Source organism: Aethalodelphis obliquidens, unplaced genomic scaffold (assembly GCF_003676395.1).
Source record: "Aethalodelphis obliquidens isolate GAN/ISIS:26980383/991018 unplaced genomic scaffold, ASM367639v1 scaffold18, whole genome shotgun sequence".
Classification (NCBI taxonomy): Eukaryota; Metazoa; Chordata; class Mammalia; order Artiodactyla; family Delphinidae; genus Aethalodelphis; species Aethalodelphis obliquidens.
This window is the reverse complement of record NW_020837962.1, coordinates 30,433,016-30,443,717: the sequence shown is the minus strand read 5'-3', so window position 1 is coordinate 30,443,717 and position 10,702 is coordinate 30,433,016.

Below are 10,702 nucleotides of genomic sequence, written 5' to 3'. Positions count from 1 at the left end.
GATTTTCGCCATTTGATTTTACGTGGAGCTGGGAGGTCTCTTGTGGACCAGTGTCCTGAAGTTGGCTCTCCCACCTCAGAGGCACAGCACTGACTCCTGGCTGCAGCACCAATAGCCTTTCATCCACATGGCTAAGAATAAAAGGGAGAAAAAGAAGAAAGAAAGAAAGAAAAAAAAAAAAAAATTTTTTTAAGTAAAAAAAAAAAACAAAAAACGGACGGATAGAATCCTAGGACAAATGGTGAAAGCAAAGCTATACAGACAAAATCTCACACAGAAGCATACACATACACACTCACAAAAAGAGGAAAAAGGGAAAAAATAATAAATCTTGCTCTCAAAGTCCAGCTCCTCAATTTGAGATGATTCGTTTTCTTTTCAGGTATTCCACAGATGCAGGGTACATCAGGTTGATTGTGGAGATTTAATCCGCTGCTCCTGAGGCTGGTGGGAGAGATTTCCCTTTCTCTTCTTTGTTTGCACAGCTCCCGGTGTTCAGCTTTGGATTTGGCCCCTCCTCTGCATGTAGGTCGCCGGAGGGCGTCTGTTCTTCGCTCAAACAGGACGGAGTTAAAGGAGCCGCTAATTCGGGGGCTCTCGCTCACTCAGGCCGGGTGGTGGTGGGGTACAGAGTGCGGGGCGAGCCTGCTGCGGCAGAGGCTAGCGTGACGTTGCACCAGCCTGAGGCGCGCCGTTTGTTCTCTCGGGGAATTTGTCCTTGGATCCCGGGATGCTGGCAGTGGCGGGCTGCACAGGCTCCCCGGAAGGGAGGTGTGGAGAGTGACCTGTGCTCGCACACAGGCTTCTTGGTGGCAGCAGCAGCAGCCTTAGCGTCTCATGCCCATCTCTGGGGTCCGCGTTGTTAGCCGCGGCTCGCGTCCTTCTCTGGAGCTCCTTTAAGCAGCGTTCTTAATCCCCTCTCCTCGCGCACCAGGAAACAAGAGGAAAGAAAAAGTCTCTTGCCTCTTCGGCAGGTCCAGACTTTTTCCCGGACTCCCTCCTGGCTATCCGTGGTGCACTAACCTCTTCAGTCTGTGTTCACGCCACCAGTCCTCTCCCTGCGCCTGTTTTGAAAAAGGTTATCATCTATGAAGAGGGATATTATTATTATTATTATTTTGTGATATGCGGGCCTCTCACTGTTGTGGCCGCTCCCGTTGCGGAACACAGGCTCCAGACCCGCAGGCTCAGTGGCTATGGCTCACGCGCCTAGCCGCTCCACGGCATGTGGGATCTTCCTGGACCAGGGCACGAACCCATGTCCCCTGCATTGGCAGGCGGACTCTCAACCACTGCGCCACCAGGGAAACCTGAGGGATATTATTTTTTAAAAACCTGGTAACAGTTTATATCTTGAACCAAAGTTTGTGAATTAGAGTAGTTCCTGTGTATCAGTTTGTTTTTGCTGCATAATAAATTGTCCCAAAACTTAGTAGCTTAAGAAATACTCATTATTTCTCATGAGTCTGTGGGTCAGCTCGGCCATTCTGCTGATCTGGGCTAGGCTTGGCTGATCTCAGCTGTGCTTGCTCATGTGGCTGAGGTCAGCTTGTGAGGTGGATGTGGACTAGTTGGTCTTAGATGGTTTCACTCATGTGTCTGCTGGTTTTCCAGTTGTGGACTGTGGTGACAGGAGTGCTGGGGCTGTGTGGTCTCTCACTGTCCAGCAGCCTGCATAGGTCACTCACATGGTTGTGTCAAGGTCCAAGAACAGTAAGAGAGCAAGTCCTAATGTGCACTTTTTTGGTCTCTACCTGTGTCATTTGGTACTGTCCTGTTGACAAAAGCAAGTCATATGGCCAGGTTCAGAGGTCATGTGAGAGGGCACCACCAAAGGGCATGGATAGAGAGGCATGGCTAGATAGGCATGGAGAGACAGGTTGGGCTCATTACTGCAAACAATTTACCAGGGTGCCTGCCACCTCAATGCTACCAATTCTTCCAGCATTCTGGGTTATTTTTCCTTTAGTTTGCAAATAGAACGGCTCAAACCCTCACCCCATAAATGCTGGGTATCCTATTATTCTTCTTCCTCAGCATCTCCAGGGATCCATGGAGTGAGTGTGTATGCATGTGTGCATGCGTGTGTGAAAGGGAAGTGGTGTGGGAAGGAGCACTTACTTTCCTCTCTAACATTCTTTCATTTTCTTTTTTCACAGAATTATCGATGGATCCACCTCCAGTACTTGTCTTCTCCCAGACCTCAGTCTTGAAGCATTAGCCCTCAGATTACTTGTTAATTACAAAGGAGGAAAGGTAGCTTTACCAGGGAGTTATCTAGAGGGCATCACTTTAGGGAAGGGGTCAAACGTAACATTCCCAATCGTGGGACAAAATGACATCATGTGACCTCTAATGTGATGCACTGAGAGGGGCACAGTCCCAAATTTGTGGTGCTCCTGGCAAAAATACATAAGCCAAATCTTGTTATGAGGGAAAAAGCCACACAAATACAGTTGAGGTACATTGTGCAAAATGTTTGGACACTTCAAAAAGCCAATATTATGTATGACAAAAAGTATCAAAATAACTATTCTAGATGAAAGAAATTAAAGAGCCATGAAATCAAATGTAGTGTGTGATCATAGAATGGATCTTCAATTGAAAAAGAAGCTATAATGATACTATTGGGAAGATCTGGGAAAAATATGAGTATGGACTATATATTTGATATTATTATTTGATATTATTTATTGATATGGTGCTAATAATATCCTGGCTGTGTAGGAGAATACTCCTAGAAGACATATACTTAGGTTCATTTGTGCCATATTTTATATTCCACATATAAGTGATATGGTATTTGTCTTTCTCTCTGACTTACTTCACTTAATATGCTAATCTCTAATTGTATCCATATTGTTGCAAATGGAATTATTTCATACATTTTTATGACTGAGTAGTATTCCATTGTATATATATACCACACCTTCTTCATCCATTCATCTGTCAACAGACATTTAAGTTGTTTCCATGTTTTGGCTATTGTGAATAGTGCTGCTATGAACACAGGGGTGCATTTATCTTTTTGAATTATAGTTTTGTCCAGATATAGGCCCAGGAGTGGAATTGCTGGGTCATGTGGTAATTCTACTTTTAGTTTTCTGAGGAACGTCCACACTGTTTTCTATAGTGGCTGCACCAACTTACATTTCCACCAACAGTGTAGGAGGGTTCCCTTTTCTCCACAGCCTCTCCAGCATTTGTTATTTGTAGACTTTTTAATGATGGCCATTCTGACTGGTGTGAAGTAGTACCTCATTGTAGTTTTGATTTGCATTTCTCTAATAATTTGTGATGTTGAGCATCTTTTCATGTGCCTACTGGCCATCTGTATGTCTTCTTTGGAGAAATGTCTATTAAGGTCTTCTGCCCATTTTTCAATTGGGTTGTTTTTTTTTTGTTGTTGTTGAGTTGTATGAGCTGTTTGTATATTTTGGAGATTAAGCCCTTGTCTGTCGCATCATTTGCAAATATTTTCTTCCATTTCATAGGTTGTCTTTTTTTTTTAATGGTTTTCTTTGCTGTGCAAAAGCTTGTAAGTTTGATTAGGTCCCATTTGTTTATTTCTATTGCCTTGGGAGACTGACCTAAGAAAACATTGGTACGATTTATATCAGAGAATGTTTGGCCTATGCTCTCTTCTTAGAGTTTTATGGTGTCATGTCTTATGTTTAAGACTTTAAGCCATTTTGAGTTTATTTTTGTGCATGGTGTGAGAGTGAGTTCTAACTTCATTGATTTACATGCAGCTATCCAAATGTCCCAGCACCACTTGCTGAAGAGGCTGTGTTTTCCCCACTTTGTATTCTTGCCTCCTTTGTCAAAGATTAATTGACTATTGGTGTGTGGGTTTCTTTCTGGGCTCTCTATTCTGTTCCATTGATCCTTATGTCTGTTTTTGTACCAATACCGCACTGTTTTGATTACTGTAGCTTTGTAGTATTGTCTGAAGTCTGGGAGAGTTATGTCTATTGCTTTGTTTTTGAAACAAATGTTCTGTGAAAAATGTCATGGGTATTTTGATAAGGATCACATTAAATCTGTAGATTGCTTTGGAGAGTATTGCCATTTTAACAATATTAATTCTTCTAATCCAAGAACATGGGATATCTTTCCATTTCTTTGAATCCTCTTTAATTTCCTTTATTAATGTTTTATAGTTCTCAGCATATAAGTCTTTCATCTCGTTTGTTAGGTTTATTCCTAGGTATAATTTTTTTGTTGCTGTTTTAAAAGGTATTGTTTTTTACATTCCCTTTCTGATATTTTATTGTTAGTATAAAGAAATGCAACCAATTCTTGAATGTTAATCTTGTATCCTGATACTTTGCTGAATTCATTTATTAGATCTAGTATTTTTTGTATGAAGTCCTTAGGGTTTTCTATCAATATATATTGTAATCTTGTCATCTGCATATAGTGACAATTTTACCTCTTCCCTTCCAATTTGGATACTTCTAATTGTTTTTCTTGTCTGATTGCTGTGGCTATGATTCCAAAACTATGTTGAATAGAAGTGGTGAGAGTGGGCACCCTTGTCTTGTTCCAGATTTTAGTGGGAAGCCTTTTAGCTTTCCACTGTTGAGTATTATGTTGGCTGTGGGTTTGCCATAAATGGGTTTTATTATGTTGAGATATGTTCCCTCTATTCCCACTTTGGTTAAGAGTTTTTATCATGAATGGATATTGAATTTTGTCAGATGCTTTTTCTGCATCTATTGAGATGATCGTGTTCTTTTACTCTTCTTTTGTTAATGTGGTGTATTACATTGATTGATTTGCAAATGTTAAACCATCCTTGTGAACTTGGAATGAATCCCACTTGATCATGGTGTATGATCTTTTTATGTGTTTGCTAATATTTTATTGAGAATTTTTGCCTCTTTAGTCATCAAAGATATTGGCCTGTAATTTTCTTTTCTGATTGTATCTTTGTCTGGTTTTTGTATCAGGGTGATGGTGACATCATAGAATGTCTTTGGAAGTGTTCCCTCCTCTTCAATCTTTTGGAAGAGTTTGAGAAGAATTGGTATAGATGCTACTTTGTATGTTTGGTAGAATTCACCTGTGAAGCCATCTGGTTCTGGACTTTTGTTTGTAGGGAGTTGTTTTTTGTTGTTTTTTGTTTTTAATTACAGATCCTATTTCACTTCTAGTGATCAGTCTGTTCAAATCACCTATTTCTTCTTCATTCAGTTTTGGTGGGCTGTATGTTTCTAGAAATTTGTCCATTTCTTCTAGGTTGTCAAATTTGTTGGCATATAATTGTTCATAGTACTCTCTTATGTTTTTTTTTTGTATTTCTGCATTATCAGTTGAGATTTCTCCTTTTTCATTAAAAAAAAAATATTTATTTATTTATTTATGTGTTTATTTATTTATTAATTTTGGCTGTACTGGGTCTTTGTTGCAGTGCCCAGGCTCTTCACTGTGGTGAATGGGCTTCTCTAGTTGTGGCACATGGGCTTCTCTAGTTGCATGCACAGGCTCTCTAGTTGCAGCACACAAGCTCTAGAATGTGTGGGCTTAGTAGTTGCAGTGTGTGGGCTTAGTTGCAGTATGTGGGATCTTAGTTCCCTGACCAGGGATCAAACCCGAGTCCCCTGCATTGGGAGCATGGAGCTTTAAACACTGGATCACCAGAGAAGTCCCCCTTTTCATTTCTTATTTTGTTTACTTGTGTTCTCTCTCTTTTCTTCTTGGTGAGCCTGGCCAGAGGTTTGTCAATTTTGTTTATCTTTTCAAAGAAACAGCTCTTGGTTTTACTGATTTTTACTATTGTTTTTAAAATCTCTATTTTATTTATTTCCTCCCTGATCTTTATTATTTCCTTCCTTCTGCTGACTTTAAGTTTTGTTTGTTATTCTTTTTCTAACTCTTTTAGGTGGTAGGTTATGTTGTTATCTGAGACTTTTCTTGTTTTTTGATGAAGGCCTGCATTGCTATGAACTTCCCTCTAAGAACTGCTTTTGCTGCATCCCATAGATTTTGTATGGTTGTGTTTTCATTGCCTTTTGTCTAAGGTACTTTTAAATTTCCTTTTTGATTTCCTCATTGATCCATTTGTTTTTTAGTAGCATGTTATTTTGTCTCTATGTAGTCATTTTTTTCTCATTTCTTTTCCTGTGGCTGATTTCTAGTTTCATTCCATTGTGGTCAGAGAAGATGCTTGAAATAATTTCTATACTCTTAAATTTGTTGAGGTTAGTTTTGTGCCCAAGTATGTGGTCAATCGTAGAGAACTTTCCATATGCACTTGAAAAGAATGTGTATTCTGGGTTTTTTGGATGTAATATCCTGAAAATATCAATTAAGTCTATTTTATTTTATCATTTAGGATCTCTGTTGCCTTACTGATTCTCTGTCTGGAAGATCTGTCCATTGATATGAGTGGGTGTTAAAGTTTCCTGCTATTACTGTATTCCCATTGATTTCTCCTTTTATGTCTGTGAGTATTTATTTTAGGTATTTGGGTACTCCTATATTAGGTGCATAATTTGATGAATGTAATATCCTTTTTTTATATCAATCTTTTTATCATTATATAGTGTCCTTCTTTATCTTTCTTTATAGTCTTTACTTTAAAGTCTATTTTGTCTGATATGAATATTGCAACTCCCACTTTCTTGTCATTTCTGTTTGCCTGAAATATCTTTTTCCATCCCCTCACTTTCAATCTATGTGTGTCCTTTGCCCTAAGGTGGGTCTCCTGTAGGTAACATATTGTAAGCTCTTGTTTTTTTTTTCTAGCCTGCTACTCTATGTTTTTTTATTGGAGCATTCAGTCCATTGACTTTTAAGGTAATTATTCATACTTATGTATTTATTGCCATTTCAAACCTTGTTTTCCAGTTGATTTTTTGTTTCTTTCTTGTTCCTTTGTATTTCTTTTTGTGGCTTGATGACTTCCTTTTATTTTATTCTTGTGTACTCTTATTTTTGGTTTCTGTCAATCTGTTGTATGTTTTTGATTTGTGGTTTCCCCGTTTTTCAAGTATGTTAAATCCTCCTATATCTTACTTTAGACTGATAGTCATATAGGCACAAACACATTCTAAAAAAAAGGAAAAGAAAAAGAATCTGCATTTTCTTACTCTCCTTCCCCACATTTTATGATTTTGATGTCCCTTTTTACATCTTCATGTTTATCCTTTTGCTGTTCCTTGTGTTTATCATTGCTGTCACAAATAGATTTTTTTCTTTTTTTTGACCTGTATAGTGGGTAATTTAAGTAATTTATACTTTCCAGTTGTGATTTCCTCTTTCCTATATCTTCTTGCTTCTTTTCTACTTAGAGATAACCTTTCAATACATCTTTTAGGATAGGTTTAGTATTGCTGTATTCTTTTAGTTTTTGTTTGTCAGAGAAATTCTCTATTTCTCCTCCTATTCTAAATGATATACTTGCTAGGTAGAGTATTCTAGGTTGCAGATTTTTCTCATTCAAGATTTTGAATAAGGATGTCCCTTGTGGCACAGCGGTTAAGAATCCACCTGCCAATGCAGGAGACATGGGTTCGATCCCTGGTTCAGGATGATCCCATGTGCCATGGAGCAACTAAGCCCGTGAGCCACAACTACTGAGCCTGTGTGCCACAACTACTGAAGCCCATGTGCCTAGAACCCATGCTCTGCAACAAGAGAAGCCACCATAATGAGAAAAATGTGCACCGCAATGAAGAGTAACCCCCACTTGCTGCAACTAGAGAAAGCCCACGGGAAGCAATATAGACCCAACACAGCCAAAAAATAAATAAATAAAATAAATAAATTTAAAGAGAGTATAATATATATATATAAAAGACTTTGAATATATTTTGCCACTCCTTTCAGGCCTGCAGTGTTTCTGTACAGAAATTAGCTGATAGCCTTATGGAGGTTCCCTTGTAACTACTTCTTTGTTTTTCTCTTGCTCCCTTTATTTATTTAATTAATTTTAAAAACATCTTTATTGGAGTATAATTGCTTTACAATGGTGTGTTAGTTTCTGCTTTATAATGAAGTGAATCAGCTATACATATACATATATCCTCATATCCCCTCCCTCTTGTGTCTCCCTCCCACCCTCCCTATCCCACCACTCTAGGTGGTCACAAATCACCTAGCTGATCTCCCTGTGCTATGTGGCTGCTTCCCACTAGCTATCTATTTTACATTTGGTAGTATATATAAGTCCATACCACTCTCTCACTTCATCCCAGCTTACCCTTCCCCCTCCCCATGTCCTCAAGTCCATTCTGCATGTCTGTGTCTTTATTCCTGTCCTTCCCCTAGGTTCTTCAGAGCCACTTTTTTTTTTTAGATTCCATATACATGTGTTACCATATGATATTTATTTTTCTCTTCTAACTCACTTCACTCTGTATAACAGACTCTAGGTCCATCCACCTCACTACAAATAACTCAATTTTGTTTCTTTTTATGGTTGAGTAATATTCCATTGTATATATGTGCCACATCTTCTTTATCCAGTCATCTGTCAATGGATACTTAGGTTGCTTCCATGTCCTGGCTATTGTAAATAAAGCTGCAATGAACATTGTGGTACCTGACTCTTTTTGAATTATGGTTTTCTCAGGATATATGTCCAGTAATGGGATTGCTGGGTCATATGGTAGTTCTATTTTTAGTCTTTTAAGGAACCTCCATGCTGTTCTCCATAATGAGTGTATCAATTTATATTCCCACCAAAAGTGCAAGAGGGTTCCCTTTTCTCCACACCCTCTCCAGCATTTATTGTTTGTAGAATTTTTGATGATGGCCATTCTGACTGGTGTGAGGTGATACCTCATTGTAGATTTGATTTGCATTTCTCTAATGATTAGTGATGCTGAGCATCCTTTCATGTGTTTGTTGGCAATCTGTATATCTTCTTTGGAGAAATGTCTATTTCTCCAAAGGTCTTCTGCCCATTTTTGGATTGGGTTGTTTGTTTTTTTGATATTGAGCTCCATGAGCTGCTTGTATATTTTGGAGATTAATCCTTTGTCAGTTGCTTTGTTTGAAAATATTTTGTCCCATTCTGAGGGTTGTCTTTTCATCTTGTTTATGGTTTCCTTTGCTAAAGTATCATTTGTTTTGAAGTTGCACTGTGATAAGTGAATGTAAATTTAAACTGCATCCCCCCCACCTGTGTGGAAAACTATACTTATTTTACTGTGTGCTTGTTAGAATATTTTAATCTGTGGACTCCTGTCTATTCAGTGTCAAGAATGGCACAGACATTCTCTCTTCAATAACATTTTTGCACTATTTTCTCTGTTTTTATTATCTTCCTTCTACTTTCTTTAGGTTTCTGCGTTCCTTAATCCTGGCCTTTTTGTATGCTATTTCATCTGTCTGGAATGCATTTCTCACCATGCCCTCTCCCTTTTTCCCCCAAATCAAGTAACTTTTCTCCCACCTCTTTTGATCCCCAATTCGATGTACCCAATTCTCATAACATATAAAACTGTAAGGAGGGTGAGGCCAGGAGGGTGTATTCTGTTCCTTTGTATATTTCAAAATCCTAGCACAGTGCAGGACACAGGTAATTCATGACATGTTGGTTGGCTGATTTTGATACATGAAAAAGTTGGAAGGTCACCATAGAGCAGGAAATCAGAACTCTGGTTCAGGGGAAAGGGTGGTGAACATGGGACAGTCTTATTGGGTAATACACTGCACATATGGAGACATAAATTATGTGAGCAAATGGCAACTGTGATCTCAGAAATGATAGCTTATAGTTTCCATTGTGTGACAGCCACTGTGCTAAGCACTTTAATTTGTTGTTTTGATTCATGGTTGTCAGTTAAAAATTGTTGTCCACCATCAGGTTCTGGAAGAAAGAAGTCACTAGCTACTGCAGTTGCTGACCTTCAACACACCCTGAAAGGAGTTCAGGGTCGAGATCAGGGAAAAACTGGCAGAACAGGCCTTCAGAAAATTAGATATTTTCAGGAGAAGATTTTATAAGCCCAGTTTCTTGCATATTCTCATATGTAGAAAAACACATAAATTATTAATGGAGACATTTGCTTCTTGTGACTGGTAGTAACCTTCTGCCAAAATATGTGCTTGACTGCACGTACCCCTTCACCAAAGTCACATATATACTGACCTCCACTCTTACCTCTTTAGAGCAGTTCCTCAGAGCCATCTGAGATGCTGTCTCCCGGGCTATCATCTTCATTTTGCCCCAAAGAAAACTTCACTCACAACTCTTGCTGTGCATTTTTTTCAGTTGACATGCTCAAAAGAGTATGGGGGAAGTAGTATGATTCTCATTTTCCAGCTGAGGACACCGGGGCTGAGTGCAGTGGGTGAGGGGAGCAGCTCCGTGGGGCTTGGAGTCGCGGCTGGGCTGACTACAGGGAGTGCTTGGAGACCCCCAGTGTTCTATGGTCCCAGAAGGGCGCTGGTGGAGCACACAGGACCAGGTTGCTTATGACCATCATTTTGAATGTGTTGTTTGGCCAATGCCACAACTAAAACTTGCTTTTTTCTGGAAAATGTGATTTCTGTGGTATCTGGGTAGTCTTGTAGCCCAGCCAACCCTAAATCAAAATCACTCTTGGGCTTTGGAATCAGCTCTGGGCCACTATTTACATAACTGATGACTTTTAAGAGTGGGAGGTAGTAATTGTATTTACATTTGAAGTATTATTCACCCAGTCCTCAGGGAATATTGAAACATTCTTACACTTCTCAGGTAATT